General features: G+C 43.2%; 1 long non-coding RNA gene across 2 annotated transcripts; it reads right to left on the bottom strand.

The window, feature by feature from the left end:
- Positions 1-5,146: 5,146 nt before the first annotated feature.
- Positions 5,147-5,965, bottom strand: LOC115250762 (uncharacterized). Of its 2 annotated transcripts, none has more exons than XR_003889346.1 (3): positions 5,822-5,965; positions 5,461-5,627; positions 5,147-5,386 (listed from the first exon to the last, which is right to left on the bottom strand). It is a non-coding gene; the product is annotated as an uncharacterized lncRNA (long non-coding RNA). The 2 variants fall into 2 exon arrangements; XR_003889345.1 differs by having other exon boundaries at positions 5,461-5,602.
- Positions 5,966-14,071: the final 8,106 nt, after the last annotated feature.

The following is a 14,071-nucleotide window of genomic DNA, read 5'->3' as shown; positions in this document are numbered from 1 at the left end:
CACAAGGAGTTGTTCAATGTGCAAATGAGTAGAAAGCGCTTTTTACAACATTCAAAGAAAGGACACGAAAACTATAGTCTCTCGCCCGGAAACAGAAACGGGCACTGGTCCGGCACACAGAAGTCCATCCTAGAGAGGGAAACGGTGGTGGGTCGTCACACAGGCTACAGCGGGGGGGGGGCTCCATCCCTTCCCAGCTGGTCGGCCTACAGGCTGGTGCTTCAGTTGGACAGTTCTCCGAGTTGTTTCCTGGCTTTGCCCATCTGCTTCAGGGTCAGTCAGGTCCGATGTAGCTCTGTGTTTGATCCAATGACTGATTGGATGAACAGGAGCTTGTTGGGGAAGTATATCCCCAAATCAGGGCCCCTCATGCCTTTAGTCTGAGTAAGAAAAGTCTTGATCGTACTTGGGGGGTACAAGTCACTGTCCACCACCGTGTTTGACAGTTCACTGCCATCAGACCTGTACTCCTGGTCACTGTCTGTGGCAGCGACTGCATCCTCGAGCAGTCCAGCCTTTTTTTCTTCACTGTCCTTCCTGATATTTTTCTGTTTTCTGCGCCGCTTTGCAGGAGCAGGCCACCATTCAGACACCCCCCCCCCCCCCCCCCCCCCCCCCCCCACGTGTACCCGCACCTCCATCACCCACCTCACCCTGCTGCTCATTCCTCCCTCACCCAGCTCGCCAGCCACTATCCCTGGCACCCCACGCTCACCTGCCCCACTTCACCTACCGCTACACCCTGTTCACCTGTTTGACCCAGGTCTCTCGTGTCTCCTGCCTCACCCAGTTCACCTATCTCACCCATTCCCTCACCAGTCTTCCCCAGTTCACCCAGCCCGCACAACACTTCAATTTCCACCCCAGTTAAATCCCTTACCTCCCCCGCCTCGCTAGTCACTTCCACCACCATCTCCACATTCTCCCTCTCTCCACTCACCCCAGTCACACGCACACACTCGCTCCCTTTTCCCTCCGCCTTCGACTCCATTTGCGCTCCGTCCGGTACAGCGGGGGGGGGGGGGGGGCGCACCGCACCGCACCGCACCACCGACGCCTCGCCGCCGGAACGGGCCGCGGGGTCGGGCGCGGCGGACTCCGCCACCGGCGCGTCCGGGACCGGGCGGCTCGGACAAACCCTGGCTAGATGTCCCTCCTCGCCGCAGTTGAAACATTTAAGGGCAGAAAATGTTGCAAAAAGGAAGTTGCAAAAAGAATGTAATCGAAGTCGTCCACGCGGACGACAAAGCGATAATTGAACTCCTCCGCCCTGTTGTTCAAAAACACGTGCACCAGACAGGTGCACGTGTTTCAACAACGTGTCTCAACAACGGTGATTTCCACCCTGATAACAATTTTCTGATGGGGGACACCAGTTTCCCATGTCGGGACAGTTCTCTAGCCAGGAACTCATCGCTGACGCACGGCGGTACGTTAGACAAAGTAATCCGCGCGGCCGGCTGCGTCAGCGGAGTCACCTGGACGACCCCCACCCCCCCGGTGATCCGCGTTCGCCGCCATGACGGCCGCACGCGGTCGGCCGCCCCGCAAACTCACACAAGCACTCGTGAAAAATAAAATAAAACTACGAAACACACAATAAAACAAACTATATTCACTACAATTCACACCCACACAGAAAAAGACAGAAATAGGAAACGCGTTTTTGCTCAGTATCTCATTCGTTCTCTCTCCCGCTCACACTCCTTCCACCACCAGCAGAAAGAAAGAAAGAAAGAAAGAAAGGTTATTTATTTAATTAAGGAACAAAGGATTATAAGAGAGACAGTATGCAATACAATTGAAAAAATACAAAAAAAAATCCCGCTGTTTCTAATTTTCAATATCAGTGTTTTTTGGCCACCTCACACCCAGCTGATAGGAGGCAATTACCTCATACTAAGAACAATGAAAATCATTATGGAATGAGAACTGGAAACATAGTGGAAGTGGAAAACACCAGCTGATTGATGCAGTAACACAGAACAGGAGGACTTTTAGTCGGCTCAGTGACTCCCATCAAGGCCAAAGGCCCATCCTGAGGTCTTACACGGGATGAAAAAAAGGATAAAAGTAGAGACAGGACAGGAGAGCAGTCACCCCAGACCTAGTTGAAGTGGTCCTCCTGTCTGCTACGTCATTATGAACCAAGGGAGGGCGGAACAAGATCAAATCAGGCCAGCGCATCTACATTAAAGCAGTTTAAACACTGCAAGATATCCAAAAAATTATAATCGAGTGCGTGAATGTTGGAGAGCAGAGCATGAGTATGGACGCTCGCTGCGACGCACGTGCCACAGCTATGGCTCAGAGTCGCGACACATATTGACATCCAGCTTCAACCAGTACAGAAGATCACATCAATGAATTCTTTGTCCTTCACTATCACAAAGCATCTCCGTAGCCGGACTTATTGTGGAATTCTAGTCAATTCAATGATCTGTTTCTTCTTTACATCTGCTTCTTCACTTGTATTTGAGACTAATAGAGTTTCTCCCTGCGTTAGCATCCAGCCCTGTTATATACCACCAGATATATCACATATAGTCCAGGAAAAAAACAACTGAGTAATCCCCATGTTGGTAGCTGATGTTTATTGCCATGTAATAGGATCAGAATAAAGCAGCATCAATATCAGAGCAAACATCACACACACACACACACACACACACACGCACATCCAGTGCAAACATATCCCGGGAAAACATTGTGATCCAGGAGAGCTGAGAGGACTAATCCTTTTAGCCTTCTAAGACTCTCTTCCTCCTCTTCTTTCTCTTCCAGACTCGCTTCCTCAATTTTCTCATCTCTTACTCACGTCTTACCCTTGATAGTTCTGTGGACGAGGACAAGAGATTCACTGAGCTAAATATACCGTGTGTGTGTGTGTGTGTGTGTGTGTGTGTGTGTGTTTCCTTATATTTGCTACATATTGACTACAAAATCAATTCTAATAGCATAAAAGGGCAATAGGCACGTTTCCACTGCAGGAAAATCGGGGTAACTCAGCAGAGCCGGGGCCGTTGATCCATGCTTCCACTGCAGGAATGTTTCCGAATGGCCAATTACAAGAACTTTTGCACCTAACTGGGCCCCTACTGGGATGGGCTTGAGGATTATTTGGCACCTACTGGCTAAACCTAGCAGGATGTGATGCAGAACCCAGCAGAAGAGGAGCATTACCCTAACAGTTATAGCATTCACTCCAATAGATAGGAACAAAAAAAAGGTCAGGTGGCTAAAACTCCATCACTGTACACCTCAAGGAGCTGTAGGAAATCATATTCTCTCAGAACATTACTTAGCTCTTTTCATGTTTACTCCCTTCCTTGTTTTCTTTATGGTTTTTACCTCTGGTGGTGCACCCAAGTGGCACTACTGTCCAACCTATAAATGATTACACAGCGACCAAAAATTGTGATGACTTTGAGGGGCTCTACCCTGCAGTGAATACATGACCACTGGGAGACCTTTAATGTTTGCCAAGTGGGGGCATTTTGCTGGGCCCCACAACTCCAAAGAGCTTTGAGCGTCACAGCCCCATTTCCCCAGTTCCTTCCTGTCCCTCTGCCTCAGTAATTTTCCAGTCTCCCTGCCTCTGCTCCACACTACCTGCCAGCCACTCCCACCCCGTCAGCTCAACTCCACTCACCTGCAAGCTCAGCTGCAGCTTATTCCCAACCAGCCCGGCTTATAAGCCTCCCCTGCACTCTCACTCTTCGCTTCCATGCAAGACTCTCCAGCACTTCTTACCTGCCTGACCTCCCGTTGCTGAACCTGTTTGCCCCTGACCTGCCTGCACCGCCTGTCTCCCAGTAAACTCGCCAGCCTTCCGTCCCTGACCACGACTTCTGCCTCAGCGTTTCTGGTTCCTGTCTGCTCACCTGGTCCTGACCGCTCCAACTGGCCCCAAATTCGCTGCTGCTCATCCCCTGTCTGCTCTGCTGCATCATCGGCCTCATCTCCTGTAAGCCCCTTTCTGTCACTCCTGCATGCTGTAAACGAAACTGAAACCCATAGACTTTGTGTGGGCTCTGAGCCTGAAGAACGGACTATTTCCTGTGTTTCCTTGTCTGCCTGAGTTCCTGTTTGCCCGTGCACTAATAAAGGTCATTACCAACGGTCCCAGCTTTCCAGAGTTCTGATTTTTGGGTCCAAATTGCACCCGTCACATCGAGGGTAAATCCTCTTTAGAGCCTCATCAAACCTGAATTTTTTTTTTTTTTTTTTAAAAGCAAAGTTATTCCTCCAGGTTTCTGCCTTAAATACTCTAGTCTTCCCACAGGCGTTGTTGCCTCTGGTCGTACCTTTGAACCATTTCCCTAATTCGACAGTATAAATTTTAATTTCATATGATCCCGATATGTTAAAGATGAAAGCCTGGGACTGCTGCAGCCTGCTCAAATGGCAGAAGACACAAAGTAAAAGCATCCCTTTTTCCAGGTTTTTATATCCTTTTGTCTTTTATGTATAATAAGAAGCCCAGGCTTAGAGAATAGGCAGGCCATGTAGTGTAAACCAGGTGAAAGAAATAGTGAGTCCTTTAGTTTTGCATTGTTTTTCCTTGAATTAAAGCTAATAATAGAAACCAATAGTGTCACATTAATGTCTGTGTAAGACTGCACGCTAGGGTTTTTTCTCCTTCCTTTAAACAGTCATTATTTACAACCACACCCTGGTATTTTTAGCATGTGTGATGTTAATAAGTTCATATAAATGCTCATTAGTCTACCAGTGTGTGCGCGTGTCTTCAAACAAAGCAGTGAGAGACTAATGAATTTACTTTGCTCTGATTGGAAATTAATTAAAACAGCCTCAAACAGACAGCCGCCCACAGGGAGCTACTGGCAACATGCTGACAGACAGATTAGAGCTCTCAGGAGGGGGGAGGGAACACACAACATAGGTTAGTCTGAACTGGTGCACTTCCTGTGACCCTGCCTGATGAAGCTTAATTTCCTCATTTATTTAAAGCATTTCCTTAAAATATATTCTAAATTTCTTTACACTACATCTGCATTACCAGGGCAACAACTGTTCCCTCTCACTGAGGATGTACAAACGGTGTGTTCTTGCCATATATTGGAAATGATGTGCAAGAAAGTTTATTAGAAATTCTGGACAATTTGCAACACACAATCAGCTGCAGATTGGGTCAAAGGAAACTTAACATAGAGGTTAGCAAGAAAGTTCCAGGTGTGGTTCCAGCGTGGGCCGACTTTCTGGACAATTGTGGGCCTTCTTCCGGTTTACATTTGCCAGGTTAGGCTGATTAGACACCCTAAATTCTCCCTGGGTGTGAGAGCGCCCTGTGGCAGACTGGCCACCTCTCCAGGGAGTATTCCAAGCTCTCACCCGCTGACTACTGGGATCGACTCCAGCAGCCCTAGTGATAAAAATTCAAAATAAACTGCAGGCAGTTAACAGAAAACGGATGGATGGAATGTTAAAAATAAGCACCTTGCTAGGAAATTGAAATCCTGCGATATGTCAGTTCCATAGAAGGCATCTGGACACCATGGCTGGGCTCAAACTGGCCCAGAGAAGTCCGGACGTACCCAGACTTTTCTCGAGTCAGCTCGCTTGTGGGTCCACTTGCAGACTGAAGACAAGCACTTAATTTGCACCTTAATAATAATAATAATAATAATAATAATAATAATTACTGGAAGAGAAAATCAAAGTGAAGGAGTGGCATAATAATGATAATAATAATTATTAGTAGTAGTAGTTCTTGTAGTATTGTTGTTGTTTTTGTATTTTCAATTATTTTAAATAGAAGCAAAAAGATGCGAAGCTTGTCTGAATTGATTTTTCATACTTAGCTCTTCCATGACAACGTTCCGTTTTTGCACACTCACTGACAGTTCTCCTGTGTTTTGTAGCAACGGTAGGAACCTATCGAACCATGGCAAGTTATTTTTGGAACTATGGGCATCGTGCCGATTCTTGGACCACGACCTCCCTGAGGTATAAACCGCTGTGGTTGATTTAGCTGTGGCTGCTACCTTGCTGGCTAACTTCTTCATGGATTGTCGTGATGTGACATAAAAGCAAACAATAAAAGACACAACACCACAACAAAGCAAACCAGTGCAAATCGCCACTTTGCGACTTTAGTAATGTTGATTGCTTTATAGACCAAAAGTCTAGTTCCATAAATTATCCACATCAATCGAACAATAAGTGTAGTCCGCTTTAGCCAGACCTAATATCTAAAGATGTAGCTTCCATTTTCTAAAGCGTAATAGAACAGTTTTATTAGTCCATGTCTACTTCCTGTTTTTTTTTATAACAATGACTAAGATACTGTGCATTCTTATTATTGCATCGACCTACTAATTCTATACAGAGTAAATATAGCTGTCATCTATCATTTTAAAACCAGTTTAAGACCTTTCTGGAAATGTGCCCTTTTTTATCAGTTAATTTGATGGATATTCTTCTGTTGGGACGGTTTGTGGTCGACATCTTGAGTGAAACCTTGCATTAACTGTAATTTCCCAGTGGCAGAAAACAAGCGGAGAAACTGATTTAACTGATTAATAATTGTAACTGATTAATAATTGCTATTAAGTATTATCGGCATTAATCATTTTCTAAGTTGGGGCCCAAACCGTGTCTGGATCAGTAAAGTGTTAACTGGTTCTGCTCCATCAGGCGGACAATGATGGTAAAGACTAATTGATGAGCACTTTAAATGAGTCCTAATTAGAGCAAGGCTGGTAATGACTGGGAAAGTGGTCTAAGCTCTAATAAGCGTCTCACACATGTTCATGTGAGTGTGTGTGTGTGTGTGTGTGTGGGGGGGGGGGGTCATCAAGCTCAATGAAAGAAGGCCTATTTGAGGCAACTATCAGAAACGAACTTGTACTCAGTTTGTCTTCACTTTAAGAAAAGACATTTGGACCAACTGAAAACCATTTTTTAGAGACGACAATCAAATCAATCTTTATTTATATAGGGTCTGTTACAATCAAGATTGTTTCTAGGTGCTTTCCAGAATCCCTGGGCCTGACCCCCAACAAGCAACAGTGGCAAGGAAAAACTCCCCTTTAACAGGAAGAAACCTTGAGCAGGACCAGTCTCATGTAGGGGGACCCTCCTGCTGATGGGGGGGGGGGGGGGTAAAGAGAGAGGAGAGGAGAGGAGAGGAGAGGAGAGGAGAGGAGAGGAGAGGAGAGGAGAGGAGAGGAGAGGAGAGGCAGAGATCAAAGAGATACATTAATAATACAAGCTGCTGGTATAAGAGTAGAGTGGGTCAGCAGGGTCGGAGGTCGACAGTATTCAACAAAATTCATTCCATTTTAATTTTCTAATTTTCTATAAAGTCCTATTGCTAAACCAAACACCCAGATGTTTCTCTCATCTAAGATGAATTCATCTTAGAGGCCGAAACACACTCGTTCCAGGGTAATTGAAAGAACAGTCTTCAAACTGTTCTCTTGCTCTCTGAACTGAATGTGATTGTGAGTACAGACACTAAAGACACATCACATGACACACAGGAATGGTCAGTTGGGACTTGGATGTATGGTGGCCATCTTGACTGCGTTTGGGTCTCTCAATGTTTTTGGGCCCTCATTTCAAACCCATTAAGTGGAATTCAATTTTGTCAAACTTTATTTACAGAACATTTATTTACGGACCCTCAAACAAGCAGCAGTGGCAGGGAAAAACACCCTTTTAATGGGACGAAACTTTGACTTGGATGAACAGGGTGAAATATTGTTGCGAAGGACAGAAAGAGGAGAAAAGCAGACTCATGTCATTCATGCAAATAAAGTTGACACCTGACTATTAATGGGTCAGAGTCCTGTTGGAATATATGAGCAGCAAACAGTTTGGTGCCCTTGGTTTCAAAAGTCTTTTGCCATCTAGTCCAGATATCACAGCAAAAAATACGTTGAGTGAAAAGAGCAGGGACCTTTTCTCAAGTTAAAATACAGCTCTTTTTTTTTGAAAACTTGATTGCAGTGTGTCTGTGGCACAAAAGTTAGCCTCAGTTTGAGGCTCCAAAAACATTTTTCTTTTCAAGTTGTAGAATTTAAAGTGCTGTCATCCCAGGCACAGCAGGCTTCATCACATAAATTTAGATTTGAAAAATACTTCAAATACTAATTAGTGGCGCCGCAGAAACAGGCTGAATATGTCTGCGTGGTTGGAACGTGCTAGCTGTACAGTTGGCGGTCTGTAATTGCTGGTTAATTAATTAAATATCCAGCGGATTAGAGGAATTACAGGCAATTGTCCCTCAACCACCCTTGACGAGGTCTTGATTAGTGTCTTCAGCCATATCCTGTGGCTGAAATGATCCTTCAATTACTGGTGGAAATCCCATAAAGAGACGGCCCCACCGAAGGAGAGGTCAGATCTGACTGTTGTTACTTCAGTCTTAAATAACCCACAAAGAAGGTTCTGATGGCGTTTTGATTCGGAACCTGAGATCAAGAAAAAGGCTTTTTATAAATTCCAATAGCTGCAGCGGTTTGGCCATTTAGAGATATGAAGGTGGCAGATATATTGATTGGCCTCTGGTTTAGAACTTGGACTTTCCTGCCAGTCGAGCATCCAGAATGAAAGATCAAAGGAAGGCCTTGAAAATGTCCTACTGATACTCCCACGGTTGGGAGTGTGGCCACCAGATTAAGGGAAGAAACCCTTTTTAAGAAGTAACTGTAAGATTAATGGGGCTTGTTTTTAAAAAGCAAAAAAAGACTTCTAAGGCCAGAATTTTATAAAAACATAAAGAGCAGCACTAGTCGTTTGTGGACATTTAATTCCACAGAGCAAGAGGGTGAAAAACAAAACATTTCTAACGGTGAAAATGATATTCCTGAAAGGAAACATCACAGATGCGGTGTGTGTGTGTGTGTGTGTGTGTGTCTAAAGGAGAGAGAGAATGTGGAGGATCAAAGCAGGATCATGTTAAAAGCTCAGGATATTTGAAATTATCAAGATCTTTTTTTTTTGAGTAGCAATTACAGCACAAGTACATAAAGTGGTATCCCAGCCATCCAATTTTGTCACATTATGAAGATGGCTTCATATATTAAACGAGGCACTTCTTTAAGATGAAGCTAACAGCAAGGTCTCAAAGTGCTACAGAGCAATTTGCCAAAATTATCAACCCTGCGGTTCCTCTTTTCTAGGGAGTGATAGCATCTCACACAGGAAGATCCCCCTTTCCCACCTTATACTATTTACTGGCAACAGTGTAAGAACCAGCTGACTAATGTGCTGGGCCATGGATGCAGTGGTGACAGAGACCTGGATTTTTATATGTGAAACCAACATTTAACGCTAACAAATTGAAAGAAATGTGCCGTATAACCATGGCACAGTTCACACACAGAACAGAATCAGAGTGTCGGTCATTGTCAGACCTCAAAACATATTCATCCAGGTCATTTTGAACAGAAAGAAGGAAAATTATTAGCTCTTCAGGTTGTTTATGACTTGAAGCCACAGATGCTCCCACATAAAACACATTTTCATTTCAGCACAGTTATAATTATACTGGAGAAATAAAGTTTTAGCATTTCTATTTGTGTGTTTGCTGCTGACGTAGTTTTTAAAATAGTTTTATGAGGAGCCATTTTTCCTTGTAACAAACTCAACCTCAGAGTTAAAACAGTGCTGAAATTCACGTCAGGACAAGGGGAGGATTTTTTTTGGTTAAGTTCAGTTTATTTAATCATTAACGCAGTGGTGGGGTGGGTTTCGATAGTATTAGATCCAGGTATCACATCCTGGTGGTCAAAATGATGCCCGAAAATCCTGAAAATGCAAATGTCTATATTTACTGTTGTGAAATCATTTTCGGGCTGCTTAATAAAAAAAATGAAAATAAGACACACACACATACCCTTGTACTTATGTCCTTGTGAAGACTTCCTAATAAACATAATGTATTCCTAGGCCCCTCTAACCCTGAACCCTAACCTAATCTCAATTCAAAACCACATCTTAGCCCTCAAATGGTCTTTTGAAGTTGTGAAGACCAACCAAAATTCTCATTAATGTCTTTCCTTTGCTGGCAGAATGTAGATTTTGGTACTAAATATGTAACAAGTAGAAGAACACACTTACACACACAGGAGTAGCAATTTAATCTTCCAAGCATTCTGGGAATTCTCCATACACATACGGAGTGCAAACCTTATGCTGAAAATGCCGTGAATAAAATTTGGATTGCTAACTGGTGCAGATGCAGCCAAGGGTACTGGCTGTTAATGGAAGAAAATTACTTGGTTCTTACAACAAGGCCCTCCAAGATGAAAAAGATAGTAAAAGAGTCCAAAGAAGCAGAACACAGAAAGGATGAAGACAGGACTTTTAGAAAAAAGCTTGGTGCTTCTGGGAATGAGCAGGAAAAACACAGTGGTTGGGTATATATTAAGATCTATGCAAAACCTTTTATAGCACCAGCCCTGGCTATAGTGATCAGTGCCTTCACGGTACTGCAGAGAAAACTGGGGCTTATTCCCAGTCTGTCAGGCCAAATCTTACAGAACTGGATATCTTTCAGCTGAGCTACAGTGCATAAAAGCTAGCGACCTGTAACTGGGAGATGCTTGCTTTTTAATAAGGAGACGTGTTCGTGGCGTTGAAATAGGAGTAGATGTGTTTTCTTGTGCATGTTCCAGTGTTAAATTTGGGGAGGTGGCTGCCTTTCTATTTAAAAATAATCTACAAAAAAAGTAGTTCTGGGGCATTTTGCCATACTGTAACCCCAGAGTTTTCTATTGTTGATGAATTTGGGTCCACTCAAATCACTCTAATCAAAGCATTCCTAAATCTTACTTTCAAATCTGTGCACCCAGAAATGAGTCCAGTTAAAAGACGGCTTGAATGCGCAGCAATTTCCTCCTGTCGCTGGTGAAGCAGAAATTGGCAAACATTCTTACAATGTCTTCCATGTGAATAGGCTCTTTAGATCATTATTTGTTAGCAGTATTTGTTTGCTTCGTTATTATTCATGGAGACAAATCTGAGGTGTTTAATGCCGCTTCATTTCTCATTAGTTGTTTGCTATTATGATAACAAGGATCCATTTGACGCCAGTAGGTCGTTTTATCTTCAAAGAAGCCTTTTATATGTCATTACCATGCATGTGCACAGGCGTGTGTTCCACCTTTACATTAAAAAGGCCCATTTTTGTGTTGTCATTTCTCCTACGATGAAAATTGAATGCTATTTATGCTCTTTCAGCTTACAGCGCCAATATTTGCTTTTTTGTTTCTTTAATTGTTACTTCACAGTGAGTTATGCTCTTGCTCGTGTCCATATCACTGCTCTCATCCACTACCTGTCTCAACCAGACACCGTAGAATGACGAAGGAAATGAGAGTTTTATCAGCGTAGTATTATGGGCGACATTCATTTTATTAGCTGAGCACCATCCATTGTTTTCCTGAGGGGTCATTCCTGTTAGAGTCCTTATCGCTGGTTTGAGCTACGCGATCATATCGCCTTGTCAGTTTAGTGAAGAAAAAAAACAACAACCCTCTGTTGTTTTGCAACATGACCACTGTTTTTATGTTTTGTTACCAGCGGTAACCAGTCAGGCTTGGTCCAGCGCAACAACCTGATCTGTCATCGCCGCCTTCAATACTATATTTGAATCCAATATAAGAATATTTCATTGGTTTGTGACACTTTAATCTGAATTGTGATGAGCAGCTTGGCTGATGATGGGTGAAGAAAACCTTTACGGTAACACCTGTAAGCATGTTTTTGCCACACAATGGGGATGTGACATGCGCACATCCAGAATTGCTTCTGGTTCATCTGCACCCTTGACGTTGGCTTGAACATGACTCTGATGGGGCTTGTTGCATTTCGACAGTTCAGCGCTCACTATTGGCCTACCTTTGTTACCTCCAGAGAAGCATTTGTGGCATAAGCCATTTAATTACACATGGGGATAGATCCTAAACCCATTAGGCTACCCTAGTAATTGCCAAACTTTGTTTTAGCTAAAGTCCTCCTGTAGTTATGCGATTCAGAAAGTATTGATGCTTCCCCGATGTTACTGAGGAATCTATTGGTGCTAGCAATGGCTTTAGCTACTATCCCTGACTCTGACAGTCACACAGGGATTTGTATTCGTCCCCTGGACCTTTTCAGTGAGCTAGATATTTTTGAGGGCGCATATACCGGTAGTCCAAACGTGTCCTTCCGAAGGCACAAGCTGACAGTGAGTCCATGCCCTGTACCAGTGTAATCTGGGTTAGAGAGGCAGACCTGCACTCTTGATAATTCAAGAAATCCTCGCTGGCAGCTTGAGATGACATGGCCACGCTAGTTGTTTCACTGCTTTGTAATTTGCTTGTTTTCCACTCAGCCATAAAGCTGAGGACGGCATCTGAGCCACTCTCGCTCTCTCTCTTGCTGTCTCAGTTGGCCATTGGTTCCACTCTCTCCCATTCTTGTCAGCTGTGTTATTCAACCTAGCATATTTGGTATCCACTATTTTGTCATTTAAATGGGTGGAAAATATGCTGCACAGATGGAGCAGTGCAGAGATTTTTACTGACAGTAGAGAAATACACAATATATAGATATGTACGTTGGGCTCTATATGCCCTTTTTGAAGAACGCGAGGTAAACAAATATGTCTAAATCATGTCCAACAATTTTATTACCTGTATTCAATTACTGGTTGAGAGAATCAACTTATTTTGTGTGGAAAAAACCTATAATAAAGTAGTCAAGCATAAATACTCATAAATACAATGTTGCACCTTGATTTCAGTAGAAGGCATGTACAGGTGTAAGACATTCAATAAATAATAATATAGAAAATAAGTATTTTGGGGTTACATTGATATGCCCTAATGCAGACGTGCCCACAGTCTTGCCTGTTAGCTCAAATTTAGCATCAAAAATCTCATGGGTCTACATCATGTTAAATTTACTGTTTTTTTCATAGGGTGACAAAAGCCAAGTGAAGCTTGATGATTAACAGTTGAGCTCTGCACCACCAGTACAAGATATCAGGGCTGTTTATCCAATATTTCACTTCTCTTTGTGGAATACTTTACAAATACTTTACAAAATTTCCGTTGGCCTTGTTTGTGTACAGCAATACAGCATTGTTTGTTGATATCATGTAATGATTCAAGATGAATTGATGAACAATTCCCTTGTGCAAGTGTGTCCTGCTCTATTTATTCTCACTGTGGCCTTGGAATTAAAGTATAAAGTAATAAAGTTCAACAACACTGCCCCCCCCCCCCCCCCACCCATTGTGTGTGTGTGTGTGTGGGTGTGTGTGCATGCGTACGCACAAGAGAAAGAGAAAAGGAGAGTCAAAGGAACTAGCAAACAGCCCCCCTGTTTACCATGGCGACGTTGTGGCCTATGCTCTCCCGTCTCTAAGGTAACCGGGGCCCCGAGCTCTGTGATTGGCTGTGCCATTGAACTCTTCGATAGAGACAAAAGAGAAGGACCTGGTGCTGCTAATTTCTTATCACCAAATCCCATTAGACTCAGGGTCTTTTTTATTAACCCACACAAAGGTAAAGTGGAAATCACCATATCCATTGAGCTCAGCCCCCACTGTGAGCCCCCCGACTACGTCCTTCTGCTGTGGTTCACGTTAGATTATACGACAGGCAGAAAAAAAAAGGTGCAAATGAAATGTTTTTTAGAAACAGAACTAATCTCGTTATTCCTGAGTGGGCAAGGTCATGATAGAGCTGATAGCCTTTGTATTTTTTCAATTACCGGTATGTCTTTAAGTATGATTGGTTTTTTATACTGTTGGTATGCAAGCCTTTATTTGTCTGATAGGGAAACTTTTGCAGGGGGATAAAACATTTTAAAGAGAATTGATTTAAACTGAAATAATAGAAAGTGATTAAAGACAAAAACAACTTTATGACAGATTAAATGCCTCAGTATGTCAAATGTTGATGATTTTTGGAGCCATTCTCGTGATTTTTGACTATAATGACCTCAATAATGCTGTGTCATGATATAGATATACACACTAGCTGAGTGTCTGTCTCAGCAGGAGAAGGTTCTTGTGTGGACATTCCTCTCAGCTGTGTGCAGATTGCTT

The sequence above is a fragment of the Takifugu rubripes genome, chromosome 8 (genome assembly GCF_901000725.2).
Source record: "Takifugu rubripes chromosome 8, fTakRub1.2, whole genome shotgun sequence".
Classification (NCBI taxonomy): Eukaryota; Metazoa; Chordata; class Actinopteri; order Tetraodontiformes; family Tetraodontidae; genus Takifugu; species Takifugu rubripes.
Note: the sequence above shows the minus strand (reverse complement) of the source record. Positions and strands in the feature narration are given on the sequence as shown.